General features: G+C 45.0%; 1 protein-coding gene across 4 annotated transcripts in view; it reads right to left on the bottom strand.

Annotated features, from left to right (window-relative positions):
- SLC16A7 (solute carrier family 16 member 7) overlaps nucleotides 1-12,588 on the bottom strand; it is a 141,783-nt gene that overhangs the window by 24,848 nt on the left and 104,347 nt on the right. Inside the window, exon 1 of one of the 4 annotated variants that reach the window (XM_006126465.5) lies at nucleotides 9,526-11,831. The exons of the other annotated variants lie outside the window; for them this stretch is intronic. The gene's annotated coding sequence lies outside the window, so the exon portion shown is untranslated. Of the gene's footprint in view, nucleotides 1-9,525; nucleotides 11,832-12,588 lie in introns of those variants that run through there. 4 annotated transcript variants of the gene reach the window in all.

The following is a 12,588-nucleotide window of genomic DNA, read 5'->3' as shown; positions in this document are numbered from 1 at the left end:
GCAAGACTTATACCACTAGGCTACACATGTACACTCAACATTTTCTCCAGCTCTGGTAGCCAAATGCTTTTTGAGGTTGTCAGTCTAAAGAGATGTGCAAAACTTTGACAATACACTGTTTCTACTAAAACAGAAAATAGAAAACTTTCTTCTTGGGGCCTGGATTCATCAACAGAGGAATTAACAATAACGTAAGATTCTGCAAAAGCCATCCCTTTATGCTTAGTCACTACTAGACGTCATGCCTCAAGACTGCTTAGCCCAGAGGTCTGCTCTCAAGAGAGATATTTATACTTCTGTTTTTATCTCAGGTTCTTTCCAATGGCTTGATTTTTCCAGGCTCCAACTTTGACCAACTGCAACACAGTTATGTTTAAGGTTGAGGAAAGGAAGGAGTTTTCCCAAAGTCCATGGCTGGGAAAGTTACCATCCCAAGCAAAATGTAAAAAGGAGCGACAGTCCCAGTTCCACCAAAAAAGCTTTAGCTTTCACCCCTCCTCCTGAATCCTGAGGGAAGACAGTTCATCCCTTGAGAAAGTAAAAACAGCTTCTAAAGGGAATAATTCATAACAAACATGCCAGTCAGTGATGTCTGCTCCGTTGGCCTCCCAGAGATACTTAAGAATGCTCTTGCATGTTTCTAATAGTTCTTCTCCTTGCTTTTCTCTTAAAAACTTCTCACTATTATGTAAGGCCTCTGAGGTGTATAACAAATACAGGAAAAAATGGTTTCCAACTTTCTCCTCGTTCATGCTTCTCTAGCCTTGCTCTTTTGAGAAATCATGAAAATGGAAGAGTGAAAATGCTGATGAAAAATGGAAACATTTTTGCTGGCTTTTTATGCAAAGTTTCTCCCATTTTCTTAGCATCTAAACTTATCCTTTATAGCAGACTGAGAACTCCCAAACACTACATTCCTCAGATAACTGAAACATCATAGAAGTATCCTGTTTGACTAAACTGGAAGGAACTTGGTCACAGTAGATGACCAGCTTGATAATAAAAGTCTAGAACTTTTATCAAAGTAAGAAATACAGATGAACTATTCAGTAGATTATCAGGAGAAAGATGGCAACAGTTGCAGCTTTATCAAATGGCAAAGGACTCTGGATTTTTATCTGGAGCTTTTTTCTTAAACTGTCATTAGTGGGAACACTAAATCTGCATGTATTAACAATCTCTCAAAATCATTACTCTGAAATTCTTCACGATGATTCCATGCCATATATATATCCTGTGATAATGCCTAATTCCTGTGTGGCTTATTTTACACCCCTCTGTTTGGTTGCTCTTCCTCTTATACATATCATCTTCTAGGTCTGATTCTCTATTGCCTTGCGGCTTACTTAATCATTTCCACTGGTGCTAGGAATGGAACATTTTACATCAATTTTATACTGGTCTAAATGATTACAGAAGGCACAGAGCAACAAAGTCTGCCCTGTCAGTATGTAAGTTACGCTTATCTTGCACACCACAGGATGCCAGATTGCAGTGAATGGCACTACTTTTACATTTACATTCTTTTTTATTCCACTAATGTAAACCCAAAGAATAATCTTTATTGTTGGTTAAGTTACTGATTAATTTGACATGTATTCTGCAGGTGCTTTAGTATTTGTTTCATGCATTTGGCTATATATAAAGTACCTTTACGCAGAGGAAGGTTAACCTAGACTTCTGGCATAATAAACTCTTTGACCCGCACTTGAAGGCTCTTAAAGGTGTAAGGATGGACATTACCTCTGTACAGAGGGCCAACACAAAGCTTATGTGCCACTCAAGGGCACGGGGCATTTTGGGAGGGCACGGGGGAGATCTACAACTGCACATTCCAGAACAATGCTTGCTCTTCTTCCCCTTGCCCTGACTGTCAGAGTGAGGGGAAAGTACAAAGCTTGCATGCATTCCTCTGACTCCTGGCTGGTGTGGGAAGTGGGAAGAGGAGTAAGTGACTTGAGTCCTGCCTTGAGGGTGGGGGGCTGGACTCGATGACCTCTCGAGGTCCCTTCCAGTCCTATTATTCTATGATTCTATGAGTTGTGTACTATCCCCTTGTTCACAATGAGGAAGAAGCAAAAGAAGAGCAAGGAGCCCCACCTTTGCCCTCCTAAAATGGCACTCTTGATTTTGAGTACTTATGTGACAATAACTAGCGTTATTTTGAAATAACTTAGTCCGCATCTACACAGTAGGCAGTTATTTCAAAATAGTGTTGAAGAACTGTAAAGCTGGAGGACTTCTTACTCCGACTCCTGTAACCCTCATTGTACGAGGAGTAAAGGGAGTCAGAGGAAGAGTGCTCTGTTTCGAAACAGACACCCCCAATTTCAGCTATTTTGAAATAAGCTACGCAATTGATGTAGCTCAATTTGCATAGCTAATTTTGAGTTAAGCCCTGCAATGTAGATGCACCCTTAGAGATCAATTCACCTTGTGCTGCTCCTCTGCATAGTGGTAAATTAAACCCATTTGGGATAGATCTACAGTTCCATTTCAGTCAGTTTGCACCAGCCAAAGATCTGGCTGAAGATGATGAAGGATTCTAATGTGGAAATAGAATATTATTGTTCTCTTTAAATAAATATAATTATTTTTTCTTTAAATAAAAGGACACCAATCTCCTATGTTGTTCTTTTCCTCTCACCATTTTAATCTTTCCTCTTTTCCTCAGCCATGATGGAAAAAGACTACACATTACTGTATAATAAGGTAAAAAGAAGCAGTTTGAAGGAATGACCTTTTTCCTTCTTAAAACTGCTCAGTGTGCTAATATGATCTTAAAAGAACTTGAGCAGTAAAATATTCTACTATTAAAAATCGTAACATGATATTTCTACTGAATTGAATGTTTAGGACTCATTTTACGTGTTATACATTTATTACACACATACTCACACACTTACCTGTTCTGATCTTTTATCATCCATGAAAGGAATACACAGTTCATGAATGATCTAAGTCTGGAGACAATGAAACAGCTTTGTATTTAAGGTTTTAAAGAGTTCAAAGGATGCAAACCAGATAACATTTCCATTTCATAATACCTAGAGATTTCCATTTCATATTTCCAAGAAGGAATGGTAGTGGCAGATCAGCTTTAAGGCCACAGAATAGAATAAAGAAAGATTTATTTGGCATGAAATCTATATCCTGCAGAGCTCTCAGGTAGAACAACATTTATGAGTCTGAATAAATTAGTTATACTCCACTAATTTATAGCAAGAAAAGACTCTAGGACACTATAATTCCTGCTTTCTTCTCTCTGTTCAATTATAGTTTAACACTAAGAACAAATACATTTCTCTTAGACAGATTTCCCATACACAGGTAACTTTCTTTCTGATAGAAAAAAAAGTGTTCTGTAACGTAACATATCTGGATGATATCAAATCAGACTGCAAAAGATAACAACACCAGGGATTAGCTGGCACAGGTATCAAACTGCCACCAATGACCTTTAGTTCAACACAGAGGTCAACTTCAAGTCTTTCCCGTGTTCTGTATATGCTCACTGCAGCATTGAGATCTATTTCAATAAGTAAATTATTTTGTTTTAATGTTCAGTAATTCCTCATTTAACACAGTAGATACGTTTCAGAAAATGATCGTGCTAAGTGAAAACATGTTATGCGGGGTCAATTTTCCCATTGAAAATAATGGAAAAGATGGGGGTTGCATTTCAAGCGCACGTGCACTCACAGATCCAGTCTGCACTTGTTAGCAGCTGGGACCGGGACATAAGGTTGGGAGAGAAAGGGGACTGGGTAATAGCAGGGAGGGAAGGTGTTTGGCTCTGGAGAAGGGAAGGGGCTTGCAGCTGGTGTCTGGGTTTCCCCAGCTGGCTGGTCGCCAGCAGCTGCGCGAGGCTTCCCCTGCCTTCCGGCAAACCAGCAGAGGTTCGCTGTTCACCGAGCCGTTCCCCGGTGACCCCTTCGGGCCGGATGCCTCACATCCGGTGTTGAGGAGTTGCTGGGGAATGGCGCGGCGAGCAGCAAACCTCCGCTGCTTTGTAAGGAAGCAAGGGAAGCCCCTCGCAATTGCCAGCGACCGGCCAGCTGGGGAAACCCAGCTGCCAGCTGTAAATGGGGGGCGGAGAGAGGGAGTGAAGCATCCCTAGAGCGGGTCGCTGGAGAATGGTGCGGCGAGCGGTGAACCTCTGCCGCTTTGCTGGGAGGCAGGGGAAGCCTCACACAGCTGCCGGCGACCAGCCAGCCGGAAAGGGAAATCGTGTTATTGCGGGGACGGGTTGTGTTGTTCAAAAAATGCTCCCCCCCAAAAAATCATGCTATCATGAAAATGTGTTAAGCGGGCACGTGTTAAGTGAGGAATTACTGTATTTTCTTAGTTCTTATTTCTAATTTAACTTCTCATTGCCTAATTTGTGGTGGATCTAATACCTTTTTGTGCTTCCGTTGTGTTTAGTGTACCACCCACTTTTAATTTTCTTATCTGTCTTGACATCTATACTGAACTACACTAGAGGTTGCTTAATACAAATTAAGCATATGTCAACAATAAACCCCATACAGCATGCTTGATCACTTTGAAACCATGATTTGAAACAAGTCAAACTTAACACCGTGACACTTTTGTACATTACAGAAAAATCATGAAAGAAAATGAAAATAAGCACAACAGTTTTATTTTTAGCTTGCAGGAATTCACTGCCAAGTGAGATGATATAAACACAACTGAAAGTATAGCCATATGGTTGGCAGTCAGTCTCAGTCTGGATTTAGATTGTTTCTGTTTTCTACCAAACTGGAAATGTCTGAGGAGCTCTACAATCTTAAAAAAAAAAAAACAACCACTAATGTTGGTTGAATTTTTTACTACCTACAAAACCTATTTGCATATGATAAGTTGATTTGTTTCTACAAAAATCCCTAGGTTAATTTGCTAAAACAAAACCTTACTTTTCCCTTTATAAACTACTTACTCAGCAACAAATGCTTTCTGTAATTTCCTGGTACTGCTTGCAAAATAGCTTCTGGGGTGTTAGGTGAAATTTTTACTCTGACCGTATTTAAAACTTGTTCACATCCTTGGACAATGCTTTAAAATCTGTTTTACTTTTGAGTAGCTCTAATTGGGGATTAATGTGCTTTATAAGATGATATGATGTCTATTTCCAAAAGCTTTTGATCCCTGCTGTTGGGTTGGAGGGAAGGGCAAGAAGGGGTGGGGGGCAAAATATCGTGGAAGAAGGGAACCCAAAAAAGTATACATACATTTTAAGATGCTAAAACTTGTCAAAATTTACAGTACATATATCTACATATTCTCTCTTCCTTGAAAGGGGAATGATGACTTAAGGTTGCTAAACTGCATCGCTCATTAGCACAAAGCATATAAAGTATGGCAAAAGCAGTTAAGTCATTCAATATCCCATCTGCACTCCATGCATCAGTTCTTCATCTTAAGCTAAACTATGTCACTTTGATCACACATCACCCTCTTCACTCTGAACAACTTTTGAACATTAACCATGTTTATTGGTTTTTTGTTCATGAGTTTGTTGAGTAATATAGGGTTGGTTTGGCTTTCATGTACAGGCAGTCCCCGGGTTACGTACAAGATAGGGACTGTAGGTTTGCTCTTAAGCTGAATTTGTATGTAAGTCGGAACTGGTACATATTGTAGGGGAAACTCTAGCCAAACATTTCTCCAGAGCTCAGTTTTATTCTCCCACACCTCACTTCCCTCAGTCCTTTATTCTCAAGCTGAGGTGTCTGCTGAGAAAAGCTGCTCCGCGTCTCCCTGGTCTGCTGGGAAGGGGTGCTAGCTTCGCATCTCCCTGGTCTGCTGGGAGGAAGCAGCTAGTGCGGGGTTGCCTCACCCTGTTTGTAAGTAGGGATCCGATGTAAGTCGGATCCATGTAACCCGGGGACTGCCTGTATTACACTATACATGGTTCTTTTTTATTAATAATAATAACAACAGAAATATAATTTATTATTTATTAGATTTGTGCTTTGCTTGCACCTAGAAGCCCCAGTCAGAGAGCAGAACCCTAATACACTAGATGCTTGGCAGGGAAATGTGGTTACTAGTGATTTTAGTAGGTAGCTGGCCAAGTGCTTAGAGCAAGCATCTGTAGCCAGAAATGAGAGTCCAGAGTCTGAGTTGGCCTCAGGTACCAGGTATCATAGCCAAGGGTGAGAGCCAAAGTCAGGAATCACAGCCAAGAGTCAGAGTCCAGGTTGCCTGGATGAGGCAAAGCAGGGTCAAATTTGAGTCAAAGGAAGGAGTAGGGCTGAAGCTGCAGATCCTTATTCCTAACAATACCCCCCTGTCCCTCCAGCATCCCTAGGCTTGGCTTCTAAGAGTAGTTTCTGTAAAAAGCTCACAGCAGACCCCTGCGAAATCCCACTTGTTATGCCCTTTCAGCAGGATTGTGAACCTAATAGCTACTCTGAGAAAAACTATCCAACCAGTTATGCACCCACCTTCTAGTAGCCCCATCTAAGTTGTATTTGCTTAGTTTCTTGATAAGAAGATTATGCGAGATCATATCAAATGCATTACTAAAGTCTAAGTATACCACATCCACCGCTTCTCCCTTATCCACAAGACTTGTTATCCTATCAAAGAAAGCTATCAGATTGGTTTGACATGATTTGTACTTTACAAATCCACGCTGGCTGTTACCTATCACTTTATTATCTTCCAGCTGTTTGCAGATGAATTCCTTAATCACTTGCTCCATTATCTTTACTGGCACAGAAGTTAAACTGACTGCTCTGTAGTTCCCCGAATGATTCTTACTTCCCTTTATAGATGGGCACTAGATTTGCCCTTTTCCAGTTTTCTGGAATCTCTCCCAAAGTCCATGATTTTTCAAAGATTATAGCTAAAGGCTCAGACACTTCCTGTATCAGCTCCTTGAGAATTCTAGGATGCATTTCATCAGGCCCTGGTGACTTGCAGGCATCTAACTTTAAGTGATTTTTAACTTGTTTTTTTATTTTATCTTCTCAACCTACCCCCTTCCCACTAGCATTTACTATGTTAGGCATTACTTTGTCAGACTTCTTAGCGAAGACCGAAACAAAGAAGTCATTAAGCATCTCTACCATTTCCAAGTTTCCCGTTATTATTTCTTCCTCCACACTGAGCAATGGGCAAACCCTGTCCTTGGTCTTCCTCTTGCTTCTAATATATTTAGAGAAAGTCTTCTTGTTACCCTTTATGTCTGTCGCTAGTTTGACCTCATTTTGTTCCTTTGCCTTTCTAATCTTGCCCCTATATACTCACTTTATTTGCTTATATTCATTCTTTGTAATTTGTCCTAGTTTCCACTTTTTATGAGACTCCTTTTTTATTTTTAGATCATGCAAGACCTCCTGGTTAAGCCAAAGTGGTCTCTTGCAAAACCTTCTATCCTTCCTACACAGTGGAATAGTTTGCTTTTGGACCCTTAATAATGTCATTTAGAAAAACTGTCAACTGTCTTCAGTTGTTTTTCCCTTCGGTCTTGTTTCCCATGGGACCTTACCTACCAGCTCTCTCAGCTTATCAAAATCTGCCTTCTTGAAATCCATTGTCTCTGTTTTGCTGTTTTCCCTTCTACCATTCCTTAGAATCATGAATTCTATGATTTCATGATCACTTTCACCCAAGCTGCCTTCTATTTTAAAATTCTCAAGCAGTTTCTCATTTGTTAAAATTAAATCTGCCCCAGTAGCTTTTGCAACCTTCTGAAATAAAAAATTGTCTTCAGTGCAGTCCAAGAACTATTGGATAGTCTGTGCCCTGCTGTGTTTCCCCAACATACGTCTGGATAGTTGGAAGTTCCCCATCACCACCAAATCCTGCACTTTGGATGAATTTGTTAGCTGTTTAAAAAAAGCCTCATCCACCTCTTCTACCTGGGTAGGTGGTCTGTAGTAGCATGACATTTCTGACACATCTCCTAGGTCTCAATGTTCATCACTTACCTGTGGCCTTTGGTCACCTTTCCCCATTAAATCTAGTATAAAGCCCTCCTCACTAGATTAGCCAGTCCGCATCCAAATACAGTCTTCCCCTTCCTCAAAAGGTGAAACCCATCACTGCTTAGCAGTCCCTATTAGTCAAGTCCCTGTGGTCAAGGAAGCCAAAACTCTCCTGGTGACCCCATCTTGGAAGACAGGCATTCACCTCCAGGATGCACCTGTCTGTGCCTGAGCCCCTAGTTTGACGGGAAGGACTGAAGAGAATACCACCTGCGCTCCAGACTCCTTCATCTGTACTCCTAGAGCCCTCTAGTCACTCTTGATCCACTCAGTGTCACACCTTGAAGTATCATTAGTGTCCACATGGATGAGTAGCATAGGGTAGTAGTCAGAGGTCCAGATAATCCTCGACAATGCTTCCGTAACATCTTGAATACAGGCCTGTAACAGGGTACACTCACCGCCACAGTGACACCAGCCGTCGGTCCTGTGAATTAGCTCGGACAGTAGGTGGTGCCCACAACAGCTTCTAAGCTCCCTCCCCTTCTGGGGGCTTGTTTGTTGGCCAGTAGGCCTTCGGGAGGGTTCCTCCGTCTCCGGCGCAGCAGGCAGCCAGTCCGCCCCACTACACTATCGTGACTTAAAATAGTCCAAGTCAGTGAGTCTATAGCTAGCCTTGCTTCAGGTCAGGGTGAGAAGTAATAGTTCACGTGCCCGGCCTTGCTTCAGGTCCGGGCCACGGGGGAAGAAGTCTAATGTAGACTTCTGGGCAGGGCAACAGCCCTAGTCCTGCACCTTTAAAAGGTCCGGCCCGGATCCCGGCTGGGTTCCAAAGCACAGTATGTAAGCCTGGGCCCTTGAGCAGGGTGAAGCACCAAACACATGTTTACACAAGCCCAGGCCTCGAGCAGGGCGGGGTGACAAAACACAGTAAGCTGAGCCCGGGCCCTGGTGCAGGGCGGGGCAAACACAGTAGCTGAGCCTGGGCCCTGGTGCAGGGAGGGGGAACTAGTCATAATGGCAGCCTGGCCCTAGCTCCAGGCAGGGTAGCACTGGCAGCCAGGTCCTGGTGCAAGGCGTGGCCACTGACAAACTCCAGCAGTCAAAATGGCGGCCAGGCCCTAGTACAAGGCGTGGCTGTAAACAGACACAGTGAATAGGGCCCAGCCCTCAGGCAGGGAGGGGACACCTAATGCAACAAGCAGACTCTGGCCCTGGGGCAGGGCAGGGCATCAAGTACACTAAGCAAGCCTCGGCCCTGGAGCAGGGTGGGGCAGCAAAACACAGTCTATAGACCCTGGCCCTGGAGCAGGGCGGGGCGACAAACACTCTGGTTTGAGGAAGCTCCTTGTTCAGGAGCTGGGCAGGTAGTGCACCTGCAGCAGTGGCAAGGGGGAGAATGCCACCTGGTTGGTGGGTGGCAGGGGGGTGCAGGCCTACCCATTCCACTGTGCCCCAGCCCAGGATGCAGCAGTGTAGCTGCTACTGGCTCAGCAGGGGCTCCAGCCCGCAACGTGCTGGCCATGGGCTGCTCTCAGCCAGTGCTACCCCTTGGGCCAGTGTTCATCTCCCCCCTCGCAAGTACCTGTGTCTCCGGCAGGTCAGTCAGGGAGTCGAGGGCGGTGTCGTCCCAGCAGGGTCCAGGCGGCCCAATTCAGGCTTCGGTGGGTTGGAACCTTGCAGCGTCCAGCGGGTTCACCAGGCCCCAGGGTTCAGGCAGGCATCGGGGTTCCAGCCGGTCCACCGGTTCTGGCAAGCCCTCAGGGTCCCTGGGTGTCCACAGGCCTCAGGGCTTGAGCAGGACTTTGTGCTCAGGCCAGTCCTCTGCATCCCCAGGTACCAGCAGAGCCCCGGTTTCCTCTGAATCAGAGGGTAGCTCTGCTGGCCAGCTTGGCCAGGCCTTAGCGGCCCTGACAGGGAAGTCTTTGCTGGCCTTAGGGGAGGCAGCGGTGGGAGGCCTAGGCCAGGTCTTAGCCTCCCCAGCCAGGAGCTCTGGACAGGCCTCTGTGTCCCTCAGAGGCTGGACCCAGACTGAGCTCCCTGGCACAGTTCTTATAGTCCTAGCCACATTCCTTACCTTCCAGTCAGGTGATGGGGCAGGGCTAGGCTGCGCCCAAAATGGCTTCCGGAGGGGTATTTTCTCCCTTATGGTAGTGGGGGGGCATGTCTAACCCACTACAAGGCCCCTGGCAGGCAGCATGCCTCCTGAGATGACATGTCAGAGCAACCTGATGGGAGCCTTCGTCCCCCTTAGAAAAGAGTCTCTGACCACCACTTCTCTATTTCCTTCTCTCAGTGGTGGCAGCAGACTTCCCAGACTTGGGGGTAAAAGGCTTCTCCTCTTCCGCTTTGGGGTTGATTCCTTATTTCCTGTATCAAGAACAGAGTAAGTTCTCCAGTACCAAGGTGGGAGGGTTGGGAGTAGGGGTAGAGCACTGCCTGCTGCCAGAAATGACCAGCTGTCAGTATGCCCCGAGTCATCTCCTCCTCCACCAGTGATGTGTCAGTGGCCTTTTGTAGTGGGACAGCTACATTAACCTCAGCTGTCTGCACATGAATACAGTCTGGGAATTGCTCATAGATTCAGATGCTCCTCAGCCTAGCCACCTCCTCCTATAGCTCTCTCACCTGCTTCCTGAGAGATTCCCCAGCAGGCATCTTTCACATTCGATGGTTCCCCCAGCCTGGATTTCAGAAAGTGGGAATTGAAAGCTACCGTCCCTGCAAAACCACACCAGGATTTGGGTAGAGTCATCCATGATCAAGTGGTCTGTCTGGCTACATGCAAAGGCAGAGGAGACAGGAGCAGTGCTGGCACCGGTGTTGCGGGTCTTCCTGACCATAGTAGCTTTCCCTCTTTCAAACTCTCTGTCTGCAGCCCCTATCTGCTTCACTCCCCTGGTCATTCTGCCTCTGGCTTTTAAAACCTCCTCACACCTAGGTTAGGCCTATCTCTTGTTAGCCACAGGGGAAGGCTGATCCATGGCAATCAAGGGAACGAAGGATTAAATACTCCCAGACAGACAATCCCAAGTGCCACAGTAACTGAAACTGAAATCACCTGAAATCAGAATCAAAATTCAAATTCAAACAGTCGAGCAAACTCACTCACACCAAAAGCTAGTACAGTTACTTGGCAGCCTGTTCAGTGGTGGGATCTCTTGCTCTCCCTCTTAAACTCCCCTGTATGCAGCCCCCTGTCTGCTTAACATGGTATATCCTCAGAATCTGAAGATCTTATATGTAAATACAGTCCTTGTAGTAGAGATCTACGTCTTGGAACTTGAAGACAGGGGCTGATGAGGCACCACATTACCCAGGGTCTGGCAGATCTGACCAATGAAGAGGTTGCTTGTCAACAAGGAATAAATTGACAACAGACTATTCTCCACTGTGCTATTGATAAAACTGGCTGTCTTGAGAATCGTGGAAGGAATCTCCCCACCATTTTTCCAGTATTCATCCTTATGGGACAGAGCATCAGCCTTCCCATTGCTTGTTCTCAAGTAACAGATAACTATGAAGTCAAATGAGCAAAGAAGATGGACCAGTGGACCTGCTATCTGACCATTCAGAGGTACTCCAGGTTCTTTGATCTGTAAGAGCCTGCATGAGAAACATGGCTCCCAAACAAGGGCACCATTGCGGGAGAGCAGTGGGGGCAGCAGCCGTGGGTACTGGGATGCTGCTTGCTTTTTCCCCCATTCCTCTGGCTATCAGGGAGTGAGGGGAAAGGACATGGCTTGTGTGCATGCCTCTTGCTCCTGGCTGGTGAGGGGAGGAACAGAGAAGTGATTCACAAAATCTGTATAGTTTTCCTTCACTCCCTGATAGTTAGGAGAATAGGAAGAAAAGCAAGCAGCATCCTGGTATGGATGGCTGCTATCCCTTTCCCCTCCCCACCCCCACCCCCGGATTTCCAAAAATTATGCCCTTGTTCCTACAGATGACCCTAGAATCATAGGTCTGGAATGGACCTCAAGAGGTCATATAAGTCAGTCCCCTCCACTCATGGCAGGACTCAGTATTATCTAGACCATGATGATGACATTCCTTGGGTGCTGCCTTGATGGCTAAGAACTCCTTGTCCCGTTTACTATAATCCTTTTCTGTGGGGGCTAATTTGAAGTGTGAAAGGCACAGTGGCGAAATCAACCCTTAGGATCTCTTTGCTGGGACAGTACTTCACCTAATGTGATACTAGATCAGTTGGCTTCCTCCTTAAATGGATTTGTGGGGTCCGCATAGCTCAGGATGGGTTTTACAATGAACTTCTACTGTAGTCAACTGGAGGACATTTGGACCAGGTAAACTAGACTCTTTTTCCTACAAGTGCAGTTAGAGAAGTAATTAGACTTGAAAATTCAATGAACTGCTTATTTAACTTAATGAAGTCTAAAAAATGATATACCCTTAAATAGTGGATGATGGTGTTTGTGACTGGGGGGACTGGAGACAACCAGGCTGGCGGGGCTCAGAAGAGGGTCCTTTTTCTGGATGAAATTCTTTCAAGCAGTTATCCATCTGTATGCTAAGATTAATCCAGAAGTCCAGGCCAGCCTGGGAGTTCATCCATTCTACCTCATCTTTGATGTTGCCACATAGCCAGAGACAAAAATGATAATGCTGCACAGCCTTCTTCCACTTG

The sequence above is a fragment of the Pelodiscus sinensis genome, chromosome 1, assembly GCF_052426305.1.
Source record: "Pelodiscus sinensis isolate ZL-2025 chromosome 1, ASM5242630v1, whole genome shotgun sequence".
Classification (NCBI taxonomy): domain Eukaryota; kingdom Metazoa; phylum Chordata; order Testudines; family Trionychidae; genus Pelodiscus; species Pelodiscus sinensis.
Note: the sequence above shows the minus strand (reverse complement) of the source record. Positions and strands in the feature narration are given on the sequence as shown.